This window comes from Cryptomeria japonica, unplaced genomic scaffold (assembly GCF_030272615.1).
Source record: "Cryptomeria japonica unplaced genomic scaffold, Sugi_1.0 HiC_scaffold_176, whole genome shotgun sequence".
NCBI classification, from domain to species: Eukaryota; Viridiplantae; Streptophyta; class Pinopsida; order Cupressales; family Cupressaceae; genus Cryptomeria; species Cryptomeria japonica.
The window spans coordinates 137,501-157,500 of record NW_026728998.1 but is presented as its reverse complement, the minus strand read 5'-3'; the positions used below and the strand labels follow the sequence as shown (position 1 = coordinate 157,500).

At 60.2% G+C, this 20,000-nt stretch overlaps 2 non-coding genes across 2 annotated transcripts; both read left to right on the top strand.

Annotated features, from left to right (window-relative positions):
* Nucleotides 1–13,463: 13,463 nt before the first annotated feature.
* Nucleotides 13,464–13,582, top strand: LOC131867636 (5S ribosomal RNA). Its single transcript, XR_009366188.1, has one exon. It is a non-coding gene; the product is annotated as a 5S ribosomal RNA (ribosomal RNA).
* Nucleotides 13,583–19,498: 5,916 nt separating this feature from the next.
* On the top strand, nt 19,499–19,617 carry LOC131867635 (5S ribosomal RNA). The gene has a single exon (XR_009366187.1). It is a non-coding gene; the product is annotated as a 5S ribosomal RNA (ribosomal RNA).
* The last annotated feature ends 383 nt before the right edge of the window (nt 19,618–20,000 follow it).

Genomic DNA, 20,000 nt, shown 5'->3' with positions numbered 1-20,000 from the left:
GGAGACGAAGAAGCAACCTTCAGTGCAACCGTAGCACTCTTTTGTGCAACCGCCCAAACAACGCCCCCTCTACCCTCTGTCGAAACACTCGGCATTGCTGCTCCCTAAGGTGAGCTTCTCCTCATAGGCAATTCCGCTCTTATCCGGTCACGTTTGTGTGCCCGAATTTCGCAAGGCAACCTCCATGGGACATGGAAAAGACTCGAGAAGAGAGCTCGCTCACGGGAGAGAGAAGCCAAGGAGACCACGAGAGTGCTGAGAGTGGGACAGCGCTGAATAGGCGGGAGAAGCCTGCGCGTATAAACGGAGATATATATCCAATTGCAACGAAGGAACGTGCCAAAGATCGAGAACAATGGCAGAAATGCTAGTAACGTGCACTTCGGGACCAACGCATCACCGGAAGACAACCGCCAAACATCGAAAGAGTCGCGATGCTCCGCAACCTACGTGCAAAGCGGTCGCACACCGGGTAAGGGAGTGAGAGCCCCAAACATAGCTGGGCGAGGCGCTCACTCCGCTCTTTAATATCTCGTTAATACCGCCAAGGAAATGGCACAAGCACACACACACAAGCATCCTCGGAAGAGGACAGTTCGAGTGACAGGTCAAATCCAAGAGTTCCGAAGACTACCTCCAGGAACAATCGGGAACAAGACCGATTACAAGTCGTCGAGTCTGTTACTGGGCGAACACGAGATGCGCACAGGAAATCGATCAGCCCTCACAATGGCCCAAGGCCAGAGATCGGACTGCTACGATTTACCCCAACAATCATCGTGCCACTCTTCGCAGAGAGGTGATAGACGCCAACGAGCCCGCGCATAGCAATCGAGGTGTAAAAAGGGCGTTGAAGGCAGGAAGCCTGGACGAAAGAGGCTACGAGGTCACCTCGAAGCGGTCTAAGAATCGGGCGCACTTGGGGCGACTACCAGTGCCAACCCCTTATCCCGCGGTGCGTCCGACACACAGAAATTTCCAAGGCGGCCAAGGAGCCTCCCCGCATAGCAATCGGGGTGTGAGGTTACGGATGCAGCATTGATAGCAATCGAGGTGGGAGGCGAAGGATGCAGAAGTGAGAGCCGAGGGATGTAGCAGAGATAGCAATCGGGGTGTGTGATGCAGAAGAGATAGCAATCGAGGTGTGCGGTGGGAAGGGCCCAGCAGCCAGAATGCATGAAGCGACGGATGAAGCAGTGATGACAACCGGGCTGTGAGGAGAGGAGGGATGCAGCCAAGAAAGCAATCAGGGCTCGAGGCAAGGGATGCATCAAGGATAGCAATCATGTTGTGAGGCGAGATTCCAAAGGCTAAACGTGAGAGGCTGCAGGGTCGACTCAGAGAGGTCTATGCATGTGAGAGGCTGAAAGCAAGGTCAACTCGGAGCGGTCTATGCATCGGGCGCGCTTGGGGCGACTACCAGTGCCAACCCCTTATCCCGCGACGCGTCCGACAAAGAGAACGTTCCAAGGCGGCAGAGGAGGTTACCAGCCGAAGGATGCAGTAGCAATAACAGGTATAGTTCCGCGGCGGCCGAGAAGACTCACCGCATAGGAATCGGGATGCGAGGCGAGGGATGCGGCGGGAAGGCCCCGACGGCTAAACGGAAGAGGCTGCAGGGCCGCCTCGGAATGGTCCAAGCATCGGACGCGATTGGGACGACTACCAGTGCCAACCCCTTATCCCGCGATGCGTCCGATACACAGATAGTTCCAAGGCGGCCGAGGAGCCTCACCGCATATCAATCGGGGTGCGAGGCGAGGGATGGGGCGGGAAGGCCCCAACGGCTAGACGGAAGAGGCTTCAGGGCCACCTCGGAATGCTCCAAGCATCGGACGCGCTTGGGGCGACTACCAGTGCCAACCCCTTATCCCGCGATGCGTCCGATACACAGATGGTTCCAAGGCGGCCGAGGAGCCTCACCGCATAGCAATCGGGGGTGCGAGGCGAGGGATGGGGCGGGAAGGCCCCAACGGCTAGACGGAAGAGGCTTCAGGGCCGCCTCGGAATGGTCCAAGCATCGGACGCGCTTGGGGCGACTACCAGTGACAACCCCTCATCCCGCGATGCGTCCGATACGAAGATGGTTCCAAGGCGGCCGAGGAGCCTCACCGCATAGCAATCGGGGTGCGAGGTGGGGGATGCGGCGAGATGGCCCCAACGGCTAGACGGAAGAGGCCACAGGGCCGCGTCGGAATAGTCCAAGCATCGGACGCGCTTGGGGCGACTACCAGTGACAACCCCTTATCCCGCGATGCGTCCGATACGAAGATAGTTCCAAGGCGGCCGAGGAGCCTCACCGCATAGCAATCCGGGTGCGAGGTGGGGGATGCGGCGAGATGGCCCCAACGGCTAGACGGAAGAGGCTGCAGGGCCGCCTCGGAATAGTCCAAGCATCGGACGCGCTTGGGGCGACTACCAGTGACAACCCCTTATCCCGCGATGCTTCCGATACGAAGACAGTTCCAAGGCGGCCGAGGAGCCTCACCGCATAGCAATGGGGGTGCGAGGTGAGGGATGCGGCGAGATGGCCCCAACGGCTAGACGGAAGAGGCCACAGGGCCGCCTCGGAATAGTCCAAGCATCGGACGCGCTTGGGGCGACTACCAGTGACAACCCCTTATCCCGCGATGCATCCGATACGAAGATAGTTCCCAGGCGGCCGAGGAGCCTCACCGCATAGCAATCGGGGTGCGAGGCGAGGGATGCGGCGAGATGGCCCCAAAGGGTAGACGGAAGAGGCTGCGGGGCCGCCTCGGAATAGTCCAAGCATCGAACGCGCTTGGGGCGACTACCACTGCCAACCCCTTATCCCGCGATGCGTCCGATACACAGATAGTTCCGAGGCGGCCGAGGAGCTGGGGGATGCGGCGAGATGGCCCCAACGGCTAGACGGAAGAGGCTGCAGGGCCGCCTCGAAATAGTCCAAGCATCGGACGCGCTTGGGGCGACTACCAGTGACAACCCCTTATCCCGCGATGCGTCCGATACACAGATAGTTCCGAGGCGGCCAAGGAGCCTCACCGCATAGCAATCGTGGTGCGAGGTGGGGGATGCAGCGAGATGGCCCCAACGGCTAGACGGAAGAGGCTGCAGGGCCGCCTCGGAATGGTCCAAGCATCGGACGCGCTTGGGGCGACTACCACTGCCAACCCCTTATCCCGCGATGCGTCCGATACACAGATAGTTCCAAGGCGGCCGAGGAGCCTCACCGAATAGCAATCGGGGTGCGAGGCGAGGGATGCGGCGAGAAAGCCCCAACGGCTAGAGGGAAGAGGCTTCAGGTCCGCCTCGGAATGGTCCAAGCATCGGACGCGCTTGGGGCGACTACCAGTGACAACCCCTTATCCCGCGACGCGTCCGATACACAGATAGTTCCAAGGCGGCCGAGGAGCCTCACCGCATAGCAATCGGGGTGCGAGGCGAGGGATGCGGCGAGAAGGACCCAACGGCTAGACGGAAGAGGCTTCAGGGCCGCCTCGGAATGGTCCAAGCATCGGACGCGCTTGGGGCGACTACCAGTGACAACCCCTTATCCCGCGACGCGTCCGATACACAGATAGTTCCAAGGCGGCCGAGGAGCCTCACCACATAGCAATCGGGGTGCGAGGCGAGGGATGCGGCGAGAAGGACCCAACGGCTAGACGGAAGAGGCTTCAGGTCCGCCTCGGAATGGTCCAAGCATCGGACGCGCTTGGGGCGACTACCAGTGACAACCCCTTATCCCGCGACGCGTCCGATACACAGATAGTTCCAAGGCGGCCGAGGAGCCTCACCGCATAGCAATCGGGGTGCGAGGCGAGGGATGCGGCGAGAAGGACCCAACGGCTAGACGGAAGAGGCTTCAGGGCCGCCTCGGAATGGTCCAAGCATCGGACGCGCTTGGGGCGACTACCAGTGACAACCCCTTATCCCGCGATGCGTCCGATACACAGATAGTTCCAAGGCGGCCGAGGAGCCTCACCGCATAGCAATCGGGGTGCGAGGCGAGGGATGCGGCGAGAAGGACCCAACGGCTAGACGGAAGAGGCTTCAGGGCCGCCTCGGAATGGTCCAAGCATCGGACGCGCTTGGGGCGACTACCAGTGACAACCCCTTATCCCGCGACGCGTCCGATACACAGATAGTTCCAAGGCGGCCGAGGAGCCTCACCGCATAGCAATCGGGGTGCGAGGCGAGGGATGCGGCAAGAAGGACCCAACGGCTAGACGGAAGAGGCTTCAGGGCCGCCTCGGAATGGTCCAAGCATCGGACGCGCTTGGGGCGACTACCAGTGACAACCCCTTATCCCGCGACGCGTCCGATACACAGATAGTTCCAAGGCGGCCGAGGAGCCTCACCGCATAGCAATCGGGGTGCGAGGCGAGGGATGCGGCGAGAAGGACCCAACGGCTAGACGGAAGAGGCTTCAGGTCCGCCTCGGAATGGTCCAAGCATCGGACGCGCTTGGGGCGACTACCAGTGACAACCCCTTATCCCGCGACGCGTCCGATACACAGATAGTTCCAAGGCGGCCGAGGAGCCTCACCGCATAGCAATCGGGGTGCGAGGCGAGGGATGCGGCGAGAAGGACCCAACGGCTAGACGGAAGAGGCTTCAGGGCCGCCTCGGAATGGTCCAAGCATCGGACGCGCTTGGGGCGACTACCAGTGACAACCCCTTATCCCGCGACGCGTCCGATACACAGATAGTTCCAAGGCGGCCGAGGAGCCTCACCGCATAGCAATCGGGGTGCGAGGCGAGGGATGCGGCGAGAAGGACCCAACGGCTAGACGGAAGAGGCTTCAGGGCCGCCTCGGAATGGTCCAAGCATCGGACGCGCTTGGGGCGACTACCAGTGACAACCCCTTATCCCGCGATGCGTCCGATACACAGATAGTTCCAAGGCGGCCGAGGAGCCTCACCGCATAGCAATCGGGGTGCGAGGCGAGGGATGCGGCGAGAAGGACCCAACGGCTAGACGGAAGAGGCTTCAGGGCCGCCTCGGAATGGTCCAAGCATCGGACGCGCTTGGGGCGACTACCAGTGACAACCCCTTATCCCGCGACGCGTCCGATACACAGATAGTTCCAAGGCGGCCGAGGAGCCTCACCGCATAGCAATCGGGGTGCGAGGCGAGGGATGCGGCGAGAAGGACCCAACGGCTAGACGGAAGAGGCTTCAGGGCCGCCTCGGAATGGTCCAAGCATCGGACGCGCTTGGGGCGACTACCAGTGACAACCCCTTATCCCGCGACGCGTCCGATACACAGATAGTTCCAAGGCGGCCGAGGAGCCTCACCGCATAGCAATCGGGGTGCGAGGCGAGGGATGCGGCGAGAAGGACCCAACGGCTAGACGGAAGAGGCTTCAGGGCCGCCTCGGAATGGTCCAAGCATCGGACGCGCTTGGGGCGACTACCAGTGACAACCCCTTATCCCGCGACGCGTCCGATACACAGATAGTTCCAAGGCGGCCGAGGAGCCTCACCGCATAGCAATCGGGGTGCGAGGCGAGGGATGCGGCGAGAAGGACCCAACGGCTAGACGGAAGAGGCTTCAGGGCCGCCTGGGAATGGTCCATGCATCGCACGCGCTTGGGGCGACTACCAGTGACAACCCCTTATCCCGCGACGCGTCCGATACACAGATAGTTCCAAGGCGGCCGAGGAGCCTCACCGCATAGCAATCGGGGTGCGAGGCGAGGGATGCGGCGAGAAGGACCCAACGGCTAGACGGAAGAGGCTTCAGGGCCGCCTCGGAATGGTCCAAGCATCGGACGCGCTTGGGGCGACTACCAGTGACAACCCCTTATCCCGCGACGCGTCCGATACACAGATAGTTCCAAGGCGGCCGAGGAGCCTCACCGCATAGCAATCGGGGTGCGAGTCGAGGGATGCGGCGAGAAGGACCCAACGGCTAGACGGAAGAGGCTTCAGGGCCGCCTCGGAATGGTCCAAGCATCGGACGCGCTTGGGGCGACTACCAGTGACAACCCCTTATCCCGCGATGCGTCTGATACACAGATAGTTCCAAGGCGGCCGAGGAGCCTCACCGCATAGCAATCGGGGTGCGAGGCAAGGGATGCGGCGAGAAGGACCCAACGGCTAGACGGAAGAGGCTTCAGGGCCGCCTCGGAATGGTCCAAGCATCGGACGCGCTTGGGGCGACTACCGTTGCCAACCCCTTATCCCGCGATGCGTCTGATACACAGATAGTTCCGAGGCGGCCGAGGAGCCTCACCGCATAGCAATCGGGTTGCGAGGCAGATTATTGGGAAGGGAACCCCCTGGGATGCGGCTCAAGCAGTGCCCAAAGGGACTGGAATGCGGAATCACATCGAGAGACCCAAATGCTATACGAGGGCTCAAATCGAATTATCGATTTGGCCACGACATGGACGCATCGGAACGACTACCTTTGCCGAACCACTCGCAATTGCATCCATACCGAAACCAATAGACATTTCCGTTAGAGCCCTCGCATAGCATTCGGGAATCTCGCATGCCCCTCTAAATCGACCAATGCTGGCGCTCAACGAAAATCCGAGCGCTACCACCGTTCGAGCGCCAGCATTGGTCGAGTTAGAGGGGCACGGGGGAGAATGCTCCAGTCAACACCTCCCCTATATAAGTTATTTGTCCGATTCTCGCACAACCGTAGTCTGCCTCGTCGAATCAAACAACGGTCCCAGATTCCGACTTCCGTTCCGTAGAGACCCAAAAGCTAGATGGAGGCTCGCAAGAAAGAGAGTCGGCGCATAGCAATCGGGTTTCTCGAACGTTTAGGGACCGAGCTCACTTGCGGATAGGGCAAAATCCGCCAAGCAACCCAAAAGCTAGACGGGGGCTCGAATCGAATCGCCTAGGCGGCCACAACAACGACGTGTTGGATCGACTACCAGTGCCAAACCATTCAGCAAGACTAGTCTGTGTCGAGGCCGGATAGAGATTCTCAGAGAGCGCCCGTATAGCATTTAGGAGACCTGCCGCGTCCCTCACACTCGACAAATGGTGGTGCACGTTTATAAATCCGAGCGATCCCAACCCTTTCAAGCACCAACATCGGTCGAGATAGAGGGGCACGGAGGGGGCTGCGTGAGACAACACAGTCCCCTATATAAGTTATTTGTCCGATTCTCACACATCCGAAGAATGGTCATCAAATCGGACAACAGCCCAAACTTCCGACTTCCGTCCCAGAAAGCCCAAGAGCTATCTAAAACGTTCATGGCCGGAACTCGATCGCGGCTATACCAGTCCGCCAAGCAACCCAAAAGCTAGACTGGAGCTCTAGTCGAATCACCTCTGTGGCCATTGCAAGGACGTGTTGGAGCGACTACCATTGCCGAACCATTCCGCAGGTCGAGTCCATACCAAGGCCGCATAGAGATTCACGATGAGCTCCTGCATAGCAATCAGGAGACTTGCCGTGTCCATCACAATCGATAAATCCTGGTGCAAGATTTTTGCATCCGAGCGCTCCAACCAGTCGAGCACCAGCATCAATCGACATAAACGGGCACGGGGGGAGGATGCTCGAGAACACTACCTCCCCTATATAAGTTATTTGTCCGATTCTCAAGCAGCCGAAGTCTGGTCATCGAATCGGGTCAAAGACCACAACTTCCGACTTTACCCACAATGCAAGTCATCGAATCGAACATCGGCCCCCGAGTCGGACTCCATGCGTATGTCAGGTCATCGGACCCAAATTCCGCCTTCCTGCGCATGGCGGGCCATCAATATCAACTCGGTCATCGGACCCAAACTCCGCCTTTCTGCGCATGGCACGCCTTCAAATCGGTCATCGGACCCAAATTCCGCCTTCCTGTGCATGGCGGGCCATCAACATCAACTCGGTCATCGGACCCAAATTCCGCCTTTCTGCGCATGGCACGCCATCAACTCGGTCATCGGACCCAAATTCCGCCTTCCTGCGCATGGCAGGTCATCGGACACAAATTCAGACCTCGCCAATATGCCTACGTATCGAATCGGTCATCGGACCCAACTTCCGACTTCATCCATACTGTAGGGTCTTTGAGGTTGGCGCGGTGCGCTCAACCCGGGGAGTCGACCCATCGAAGCATACACCTCCCCTATATAAGCTATTTGTCCGATTCCCACACCTGTGTAGTTTGCACCTCTGACCAGGACATCGACCCCAACTTCCGAACTCGACTGCAACGACGACACCAGCGCCTTGGTGCGCACCTTGCGACGCACAGTCCCAACATTCGCCTTCCTGCACATGGCAGGTCATCGGACCCAAATTCCGACCTCGCGAGTATGCCTACATATCGAATCGGTCATCGGACACAACTTCCGACTTCATCCATACCGTAGGGTCTTTGAGGTTGGCGCGGTGCGCTCAACCCGGGGAGTCGACCCAACGAAGCATACACCTCCCCTATATAAGCTATTTGTCCGATTCCCACACCTGTGTAGTTTGCACCTCCGATCAGGACATCGACCCCAACTTCCGAACTCGCCTGCAACGACCGAACCAGCGCCTTGGTGCGCACCTTGCAACGCACAGTGCCAACATTCGCCTTCCTGCACATGGCAGGTCATCGGACCCAAATTCCGACCTCGCGAGTATGCCTACATATCGAATCGGTCATCGGACCCAACTTCCGACTTCATCCATACCGTAGGGTCTTTGAGGTTGGCGCGGTGCGCTCAACCCGGGGAGTCGACCCAACGAAGCATACACCTCCCCTATATAAGCTATTTGTCCGATTCCCACACCTGTGTAGCTTGCACCTCCGATCAGGACATCGACCCCAACTTCCGAACTCGACTAAAAAGACCGCACCAGCACCTTGGTGTGCACCTTGCAACGCACAGTGCCAACATTCGCCTTCCTGCACATGGCAGGTCATCGGACCCAAATTCCGACCTCATGAGCATACCTACTAATCGAATCGGTCATCGGACCCAACTTCCGACTTCATCCATACCGTAGGGTCTTTGAGGTTGGCGCGGTGCGCTCAACCTGGGGAGTCGACCCATCGAAGCATACACCTCCCCTATATAAGCTATTTGTCCGATTCCGACACCTGTGTAGTTTGCACCTCCGCTCAGGACATCGACCCCAACTTCCGAACTCGCCTGCAACGACCGAACCAGCGCCTTGGTGCGCACCAAAAGTGCGCACTTTTGGAGGGCACTTTTGTGCGCTCCAAAGGTGCGCACTTTTGGAGGGCACTTTTGTGCGCTCCAAAGGTGCGCACTTTTGGAGGGCACTTTTTGGAGGGCACTTTTGTGCGCTCCAAAGGTGCGCACTTTTGGAGGGCACTTTTTGGAGGGCACTTTTCTGCGCTCCAAAGGTGCGCACTTTTGGAGGGCACTTTTTGGAGGGCACTTTTCTGCGCTCCAAAGGTGCGCACTTTTGGAGGGCACTTTTTGGAGGGCACTTTTCTGCGCTCCAAAGGTGCGCACTTTTGGAGGGCACTTTTTGGAGGGCACTTTTCTGCGCTCCAAAGGTGCGCACTTTTGGAGGGCACTTTTGTGCACTCCAAAGGTGCACACTTTTGGAGGGCACTTTTTGGAGGGCACTTTTCTGCACTCCAAAGGTGCGCACTTTTGGAGGGCACTTTTTGGAGGGCACTTTTGTGCGCTCCAAAGGTGCGCACTTTTGGAGGGCACTTTTTGGAGGGCACTTTTGTGCGCTCCAAAGGTGCGCACTTTTGGAGGGCACTTTTGTGCACTCCAAAGGTGCGCACTTTTGGAGGGCACTTTTCCTGCGCTCCAAAGGTGCACACCTAGGTGAGCACCTTCGACCACACCTTGTAGCACACCAAACTCTGACTTTCGACTTCATCCGCAATGCAGGGTCTTTGAGGTTGGCGCAATGCGCACAACCAGGGGAGTCGACCCATCAAACCCAACACCTCCCCTATATAAGCTATTTGTCTGATTCTCATACATGCGTAGCCTGCAGGAGCAATTAGGACATCGACCCCAACTTTCGGCTTCTAAACGAAAACAAGGTCTTTGAGGTTGGTGTAATGCGAACAACTAGGGGAGTCAACCCATCAAACCCAACACCTCCCCTATATAAGCTATTTGTCTGATTCTCATACATGTGTAGTCTACAGGAGCAATTAGGACATCGACCCCAACTTTTGACTTCTTAACGAAAACAAGGTCTTTGAGGTTGACGTAATGCGCACAACCAGGGGAGTCGACCCATCAAACCCAACACCTCCCCTATATAAGCTATTTGTCCGATTCTCATACATGTGTAGCCTACAGGAGCCATTAGGACATTGACCCCAACTTTTGACTTCTTAACGAAAACAAGGTCTTTGAGGTTGGCGTAATGCGCACAACCAAGGGAGTTGACCCATCAAACCCAACACCTCCCCTATATAAGCTATTTGTCTGATTCTCATACATGTGTAGCCTGCAACAACGATTAGGACATCCACCCCAACTTCTGAATTCGTCTGCGTTGACCGCACCAAAGGTGCACGCCTTGGTGCTCACCAAAATCCGACTTCCGACTTCTTCTGCTATGCGGGGTCTTTGAGGTTGGCGCAGTGCGCACAACCAGGGGAGTCAACCCACCGAATGCAACACCTCCCCTATATAAGCTATTTGTCTGATTCTCATACATGCGTAGACTGCAGCAATGATTAGGACATCCACCCCAACTTTTGACTTCTTAAACAAGACAGGGTCTTTGAAGTTGGTGCAGTGCACACAACCAGGGGAGTCGACCCATCAAACGCAACACCTCCCCTATATAAAGCTATTTGTCCGATTCTCATACGTGTAGTCTGCAGCAGCGATTAGGACATCGACCCCAACTTCCGAATTCGTTTGCATTGACCGCACCAAAGGTGCACGCCTTGGTGTGCACCTTGGAGTGCACTTTGGTGCTCACCTCGGTGCACACTTTGGTGTGCACCTCGGTGTGCACCAAAGGTGCGCACCTTGGAGCGCACCAAAGGTGTACACTTTGGAGCGCACCACATAGGGTCTTTGAGAGGTTGGCGCAGTGCGCACACCAAGGTGGGTGTTGAGGTGCGTGCCGAGGTGGGTGGGTGCTAGGGTGCGCTCCATGGTGGGTGCCAGGGTGGGTGCGTGCTAGGGTGGATTCCAAAGAGGGTCATAGGGTGGGTGCCAAGGTGGGTTGGTGATATAGTGGGTTCAAAGGTGGGTACTAGGGTGGGTTCCAAGGTGGGTCACAAGTTGGGTGCCAGGATGCGTGGGTGTTAGGTTGGGTGCCAAGGTGGGCTCCTGCGTGGGTGGGTGCTAGGGTGGGTTTCAAGGTGGACGCGAGGGCGGGTGCCAAGGTGGGTAACAAGTTGGGTGTTAGGATGGGTGAGTGCTAGAGTGGGTGCCAAGGTGGGTGGGTGCTAAGGTGGATGCCAAGGTGGTTCACAGGGTGGGTGGGTTCTAGGGTGAGTTCCAAGGTGGGTCACAGGTTTAGTGCTAGGGTGCGTGTCAAGGCGGGTGTCGAGGTGCCTGGGTGCTAGGGTGTGGATGCCAATGTGGGTCATAGGGTGGGTACTAGGGTGGGCTGCAATGTGGGTGCCAAGGTGGGTAACATGCTCGGTTGGTTCTAAATTGGGTGTCAGGGTGGGTGTGCACCCACCTTGCCCGAGGTGGGTGCCAAGGTGCCAGTGTGGGTGGGTGCTAAGGTGGATGCCAAGGTGGGTGAGAAGGTGGGTGATAGGTTGAGTGGTAGGATGGGTGGGTGCCAAGATGGGTCACAGGGTGGGTGCAAGGGTGGGTAGGTGCTAGGGTTGGTGTCAGGGTGGGTGGGTGCTAGGTTGGGTTCCAAGGTGGGTGCGAGGGTGAGTGTCAAGGTGGGTCACAGGTTAGGTGCTAGGATGGGTGAGTGCTAGGGTGCAAAGGTGCCAGGGTGGGTGCTAGGATGGGTCGATGCTAGGGTGAGTGGCAAGGTGGGTCCACAAGTGTCAAGGTGGGTGCCGAGGTGGGTGCCAACTTGGGTTCCAAGGTGGGTGCCAAGTGGGCGACTGCTATGGTGGATGCCAAGGTGGGTCACGGGGTGGGTGCCAAGTTGCTAGGTTGTGTTCCAAGGTGGGTGCCAACGTGGCTGCTAGGGTGCGTGGGTTAAAGGGTGTGTCACAACGTGGGTGCCAGGATGGGTGCGCACCCACACTGGCCAAGACGGGTGCAAGGTTGGGTTCCAAGCCCGGTCACAGGCTGGGTGCTAGGATGGGTGGGTGCCAAGGTGGGCACCAGGGTGGGTGCACCCACCCTGGCCAAGGTGGGTCACGGGGTGGGTCCTAGGGTGGGTAACGGGGTGGGTACTAAGGTGCGTGCCAAGGTGGGTCATGGGGTGGGTGCCAAGGTGGGCACCAGGGTGGGTGTGCACCAACCCTAGCCAGGGTAGGTCACGGGGTGGTTGTCGGGGTGGGCGTCAAGGAGCCAAGGTGGGTGGCAAGTAGCCAAGTTGCGTGCCAAGGTGGGTGTCGGGGTGGGTGCCAAGGATCCAAGGTGGGTGCCAAGGAACCAAGGTGGGTGTCTGGGTGGGTGCCGAGGTGGGAGCCAGGGTGGGTCCCAAGGTGAGTGCAAAGGTGGGTGCCAGGGTCAAGGTGAGTGCCAATGTGGGTTCCAAGGTGCCAGGGTCAGGGTGAGTGCCAATGTGGGTTCAAAGGTGCTAAGTTGGGTGCGAGGTTGGGTGCGAGGGTGGGTGGGTGCCAAGGTGTGCTAGGTGGAAGCCCGGGTGGGTCGGCATCCCATGGGTGTCGAGTTGGGTGCCTGATGGGTGCTTCTTGTCAAGTTTTAGTCGTCGGGACTCATTTCGAGCCTTAGAGGTCGTTTCTTGTCCGGTTGCCCTGTCTTCGACCTGGGAACCCAATTTTGGTCCTCGGGTCCCATTTTTTTTTGTCTCGCATCCCACTTTTGGCCTGTGGCCTTTTCGGGGTCGATTCTCGTTTTGGGCATCAGAGCATGTTTCTTCTCCTAAAACCCAATATTTGTTTATTAAGTCTCGGAACACATTTTTGTTCTCGTGGACCCATCATGGGTCTTGGAACGCATTTGTGGTCCTTGGGTCCCATTTTGCATCCCGAAACTTGTGTTTTGGTGCTTGATCCCTATTTTGGGTGCCCACCTTGCACCAAGTGCGCACCCGGGGCAAACCGAGCGCCTTGGTGCACCGGGGCAAGATCGAGCGTGCACCCGAGGCGCCCCGAACATGCACCAAGGTGCACTCGGCCCACATGTGAGCGCAGGTCGTTGCGCCCGAGGTGGTGTGTGGGCACCGCGTTGCAGACGGGACACTGCACGCACACGACGCCCCGTCCAGGTGCACGCACGTAGGCCGGGCCGGGTGCACACCCGACGCCCTAGCAAGGTGCGCGCACCCGGGCAGGGCTCACACTTGGCGAACGGGGCGCACTTCGCGAGGGAGGGTGTGCACCTCGACGAGGGTGGGTGGCCGGGGTGGATTCGCACGTGGGTCGCGGTTTGCTAAGTACACACTGCGACAAGCTCATAACGGGTGCGATCATACCAGCGTTAGTGCACCGGATCCCATCAGAACTCCGCAGTTAAGCGCGCTTGGGCCGGAGTAGTACTGGGATGGGTGACCTCCCGGGAAGTCCCGGTGTTGCACCCTTTTTTAGTTTTTCGCCGGGCGTCGCAATGCTATTTGAATAAACCTTTTGCCCGTTTGCGTTCTCGTCGGGGCCGGGCCGGGCCGGGGTGCGCTGCCCGCACTACCGCGCGCGCGGGGGGCGACACCGAGCGCGCACCCGAGGCGCCCCGAGCACACAGGCCACGGTGCAACCCGGGCGTTGTGCGCGCACCCCGGTGCGCCCGAGGTGCTGCGCGCGCACCCAGGTGAAATCGGTGTGCACCTCGGCCAGTGCGCGCTCGGTCGAGTCGCGCACGTTGGCCAAGGTGCACGGTGATGTTTCTTACTCTAAGGTTCCGCACCAGACGCCCGGGACAGGTGAGCGAAGCTGGGCGGGGCCGGGTGCGCGGCCGGGGCAGGTGCACGCAGCTGGAGAGAGCTTTGGAGCACACCAGAGGTGCGCACCTTGGAGCACACTTCGGAGCGCACCAATGATGCGCTCCATTCAAAAGTTTCCTGAAAAGGCAAAAAAAGTTGAGATTATAGAATTTCCCACTTGAGAGATTGTAAAAAAAAAAAATTTAAAATGAAGGAAACGCGGGTGCCAAGGTGTGCGCGCCCGGGTGCGCAGCCCAGCCAAGGTGTGCGCACCAAGGCGCCCACCCTGGCGAAGGTGCACGCAAGGTGCGCACCCGAGGCAAACCGGACAATTAACCCAACTTTCGACTTCGCGCGCACCTGCGCACCTTGGAGCGCACTTCGGAGCGCTCCTTGGTGCGCACCAATCTTGGGCACCTCGGAGTGCACCATGGCGCCCACCAAGGTGCGCACCCGGGGCAAACCGAGCTCCGACTTCGTGCGCACCTTGGAGCGCACGAAAGGTGCGCACCATGGCGCCCACCAAGGTGCGCAGCCCAGCCAAGGCGTGCGCATCAAGGTGCGCACCCTGGCGAAGGTGCGCACCCGGGGCAAACCGAGCTCCGACTTCGTGCGCACCTTGGAGCGCACAAAGGGTGCGCAACCCAGCCAAGGTGTGCGCACCCCGGGCAAACCGAGCTCCGAATCGTGCGCACCTTGGAGCACACTTCGGAGCCCTCCTTGGTGCGCACCGATGTTGCGCACCTCGGAGCGCACCCGGGGAAAACAATGCAATTAACCCGACTTTCGACTTCGTGGGCACCTCGGAGCGCTCTCGGGTTCGCACCTCGGAGCACACCGAGGTGCGCACCTTTGATGCGCTGCCTTCACCAATTTCCAGAAAAGGCAAGAAAACATTGAGAAGGTGTGCGCACCGAGGTGCCCACCCTGGCGAAGGTGCACGCGAGGTGCGCACCCGGGGCAAACCGGGCTCCGACTTCGTGCACGCCATGCTGCGCACCTTGGAGGGCCATGGTGCGCACCTTGGAGCACACTTCGGAGCGCTCAATGGTGCCCAACCCAGCCAAGGTGCCCACCGCGGCGAAGGTGCACGCGAGGTGCGCACCCGGGGCAAACCGGGCTCCGACTTCGTGCACGCCGCACCTTGGAGCACACTTCGGAGCGCTCCTTGGTGCGCACCAGGGCGCGCAACCCAGCCGAGGTGCCCACCCCGGCGAAGGTGCACGCGGGGTGCGCACCCGGGGCAAACCGGGCTCCGACTTCGTGCACGCCATGGTGCCCACCGCGGCGAAGGTGCACGCGAGGTGCGCACCCGGGGCAAACCGGGCTCCGACTTCGTGCACGCCGCACCTTGGAGCACACTTCGGAGCGCTCCTTGGTGCGCACCAGGGCGCGCAACCCAGCCGAGGTGCCCACCCCGGCGAAGGTGCACGCGAGGTGCGCACCCGGGGCAAACCGGGCTCCGACTTCGTGCACGCCATGGTGCCCACCGCGGCGAAGGTGCACGCGAGGTGCGCACCCGGGGCAAACCGGGCTCCGACTTCGTGCACGCCGCACCTTGGAGCACACTTCGGAGCGCTCCTTGGTGCGCACCATGGTGCCCACCAGGGCGCGCAACCCCGCCGAAGGTGCACGCGAGGTGCGCACCCGGGGCAAACCGGGCTCCGACTTCGTGCACGCCGCACCTTGGAGCACACTTCGGAGCGCTCCTTGGTGCGCACCAGGGCGCGCAACCCCGCCGAAGGTGCACGCGAGGTGCGCACCCGGGGCAAACCGGGCTCCGACTTCGTGCACGCCATGGTGCGCACCAGGGTGCCCACCGCGGCGAAGGTGCGCACCCGGGGCAAACCGGGCTCCGACTTCGTGCACGCCGCACCTTGGAGCACACTTCGGAGCGCTCCTTGGTGCGCACCAGGGCGCGCAACCCAGCCGAGGTGCCCACCCCGGCGAAGGTGCACGCGAGGTGCGCACCCGGGGCAAACCGGGCTCCGACTTCGTGCACGCCATGGTGCCCACCGCGGCGAAGGTGCGCACCCGGGGCAAACCGGGCTAGGACTTCGTGCACGCCGCACCTTGGAGCACACTTTGGAGCGCTCCTTGGTGCGCACCATGGTGCCCACCAGGCCGCGCAACCCAGCCAAGGTGTGCGCACCAAGGTGCACGCGAGGTGCGCACCCGGGGCAAACCGGGGTCCGGCTTCGTGCACGCCGCACCTTGGAGCACACATCGGGGCGCTCCCGGGTTCGCACCGGCGTTGCGCACCGTGGTGGGCACCTCGGAGCGCACCGTGGTGGGCACCTCGGAGCACACCAAGGTGGGCAGCGAGGTGCGCACCTTTGATGCGATGCCTTCACTAATTTCCATAAAAGGCAAAAAAAAACGAGATTTTAAAATTTCCGTTTTGAAAGATAGTGAGAAAAAGGGAATGCTGGTGCCATCTTGAGCCCGCCCTGGTGCGCAGCCCAGCCAAGGTGTGCGCACCAAGGTGCCCACCCTGGCGAAGGTGCGCGCCCGGGCAATTAACCCAACTTCCAACTTCGCGCGCGCCAGGGTGGGAGCGCACCCAACAACCGGGCCTGGGAAGAGCCAATGCGAGAAACCCCACCAAACGCTCTGACAAAAAAAGAGGGGGCGCTCCAGTAACCCCGCTTCGGAGCGCACCCTGGGCAAACCCAGCCAGGGTGCCCACCCCGGCCAAGGTGCAGGCGAGGTGCGCACCCGGGGCAAACCGGGCTCCGACAACGTGCACGCCGCACCTTGGAGCACACTTCGTAGCGCTCCCGGGTGCGCACCTCAGAGCACACCAAGGTGGGCAGCGAGGTGCGCACCTTTGATGCGCTGCCTTCACTAATTTCCAGAAAAGGCAAAAAAAAGAGGAGATTTTAAAATTTCCGTTTTGAAAGATAGTGAAAAAAACGGAACGCGGGTGCCATCTTGAGCCCGCCCTGGTGCACAGCCCAGGTAAGGTGCCCACCCTGGCAAAGGTGCGCACCCGGGCAATTAACCCTACTTCCGACTTCGTGCGCGCCAGGGTGGCAACCGGGCCTGGGAAGAGCCAATGCGAGAAACCCCACCAAACGCTCCGACAAAAAAAGAGGCGGCGCTCCAATAACCCCGCTTCGGAGCGCAGCCGGGGCAAACCCAGCCAAGGTGCCCACCCCGACGAAGGTGCACGCGAGGTGCGCACCCGGGGCAAACCGGGCTCCGACAACGTGCACGCAGCACCTTGGAGCACACTTCGAAGCACTCCCGGGTGCCCACCGGCGTTGCGCACCGTGGTGGGCAGCGAGGTGCGCACCTTTGATGCGCTGCCTTCACTAATTTCCAGAAAAGGCAAAAAAAAATGAGATTTTAAAATTTCCGTTTTGAAAGATAGTGAAAAAAACGGAACGCGGGTGCCATCTTGAGCCCGCCCTGGTGCGCAGCCCAGGCAAGGCATGCGCACCAAGGTGCCCACCCGCGGTGCACGCCCGGGGCAAACCGGGCTCCGACTTCGTGCAGGCCGCACCTTGGAGCACACTTCGGAGCGCTCCTTGGTGCGCACCATGGTGCCCACCAGGGCGCACCCGGGGCAAACCGGGCTCCGACTTCGTGCACGCCGCACCTTGGAGCACACATCGGAGCGCTCCCAGGTTCGCACCAGCGTTGCGCACCTTTGATGCGCTGCCTTCACTAATTTCCAGAAAAGGCAAAAAAAAACGATATTTTAAAATTTCCGTTCTGAAAGATAGTGAAAAAAACGGAACGCGGGTGCCATCTTGAGCCCTTCCTGGTGCGCAGCCCAGGCAAGTTGTGCGCACCAAGGTGCCCACCCTGGCGGAGGTGCGCGCCCGGGGCAAACCGGGCTCCGACTTCGTGCACTGCATGGTGCCCACCAAGGCGCGCAACCCAGCCAAGGTGCCCACCGCAGCGAAGGTGCACGCGAGGTGCGCACCCGAGGTGCACACCCGGGGCAAACCGAGCTCCGACTTCGTGCACGCCGCACCTTGGAGCACACTTCAGAGCGCTCCTTGGTGCGCACCAGGGCGCGCAACCCAGCCAAGGTGCTCACCCCGGCGAAGGTGCACGCGAGGTGCGCACCCGGGGCAAGCCGGGCTCGGACTTCGTGCACGCCGCACCTTGGAGCACACATCGGAGCGCTCCCGGGTTCGCACCAGCATTGCGCACCTTTGATGCGCTGCCTTCACTAATTTCCAGAAAAGGCAAAAAAAAAAAAAAAACGAGATTTTAAAATTTCCGTTTTGAAAGATAGTGAAAAAAACGGAACGCGGGTGCCATCTTGAGCCCGCCCTGGTGTGCAGCCCAGGCAAGTTGTGCGCACCAAGGCACCCACCCTGGCCAAGGTGGGTCACGGGGTGGGTCCTAGGGTGGGTAACGGGGTGGGTACTAAGGTGCGTGCCAAGGTGGGTCATGGGGTGGGTGCCAAGGTGGGCACCAGGGTGGGTGTGCACCAACCCTAGCCAGGGTAGGTCACGGGGTGGTTGTCGGGGTGGGCGTCAAGGAGCCAAGGTGGGTGGCAAGTAGCCAAGTTGCGTGCCAAGGTGGGTGTCGGGGTGGGTGCCAAGGATCCAAGGTGGGTGCCAAGGAACCAAGGTGGGTGTCTGGGTGGGTGCCGAGGTGGGAGCCAGGGTGGGTCCCAAGGTGAGTGCAAAGGTGGGTGCCAGGGTCAAGGTGAGTGCCAATGTGGGTTCCAAGGTGCCAGGGTCAGGGTGAGTGCCAATGTGGGTTCAAAGGTGCTAAGTTGGGTGCGAGGTTGGGTGCGAGGGTGGGTGGGTGCCAAGGTGTGCTAGGTGGAAGCCCGGGTGGGTCGGCATCCCATGGGTGTCGAGTTGGGTGCCTGATGGGTGCTTCTTGTCAAGTTTTAGTCGTCGGGACTCATTTCGAGCCTTAGAGGTCGTTTCTTGTCCGGTTGCCCTGTCTTCGACCTGGGAACCCAATTTTGGTCCTCGGGTCCCTTTTTTTTTTGTCTCGCATCCCACTTTTGGCCTGTGGCCTTTTCGGGGTCGATTCTCGTTTTGGGCATCAGAGCATGTTTCTTCTCCTAAAACCCAATATTTGTTTATTAAGTCTCGGAACACATTTTTGTTCTCGTGGACCCATCATGGGTCTTGGAACGCATTTGTGGTCCTTGGGTCCCATTTTGCATCCCGAAACTTGTGTTTTGGTGCTTGATCCCTATTTTGGGTGCCCACCTTGCACCAAGTGCGCACCCGGGGCAAACCGAGCGCCTTGGTGCACCGGGGCAAGATCGAGCGTGCACCCGAGGCGCCCCGAACATGCACCAAGGTGCACTCGGCCCACATGTGAGCGCAGGTCGTTGCGCCCGAGGTGGTGTGTGGGCACCGCGTTGCAGACGGGACACTGCACGCACACGACGCCCCGTCCAGGTGCACGCACGTAGGCCGGGCCGGGTGCACACCCGACGCCCTAGCAAGGTGCGCGCACCCGGGCAGGGCTCACACTTGGCGAACGGGGCGCACTTCGCGAGGGAGGGTGTGCACCTCGACGGGGGTGGGTGGCCGGGGTGGATTCGCACGTGGGTCGCGGTTTGCTAAGTACACACTGCGACAAGCTCATAACGGGTGCGATCATACCAGCGTTAGTGCACCGGATCCCATCAGAACTCCGCAGTTAAGCGCGCTTGGGCCGGAGTAGTACTGGGATGGGTGACCTCCCGGGAAGTCCCGGTGTTGCACCCTTTTTTAGTTTTTCGCCGGGCGTCGCAATGCTATTTGAATAAACCTTTTGCCCGTTTGCGTTCTCGTCGGGGCCGGGCCGGGCCGGGGTGCGCTGCCCGCACTACCGCGCGCGCGGGGGCGACACCGAGCGCGCACCCGAGGCGCCCCGAGCACACAGGCCACGGTGCAACCCGGGCGTTGTGCGCGCACCCCGGTGCGCCCGAGGTGCTGCGCGCGCACCCAGGTGAAATCGGTGTGCACCTCGGCCAGTGCGCGCTCGGTCGAGTCGCGCACGTTGGCCAAGGTGCACGGTGATGTTTCTTACTCTAAGGTTCCGCACCAGACGCCCGGGACAGGTGAGCGAAGCTGGGCGGGGCCGGGTGCGCGGCCGGGGCAGGTGCACG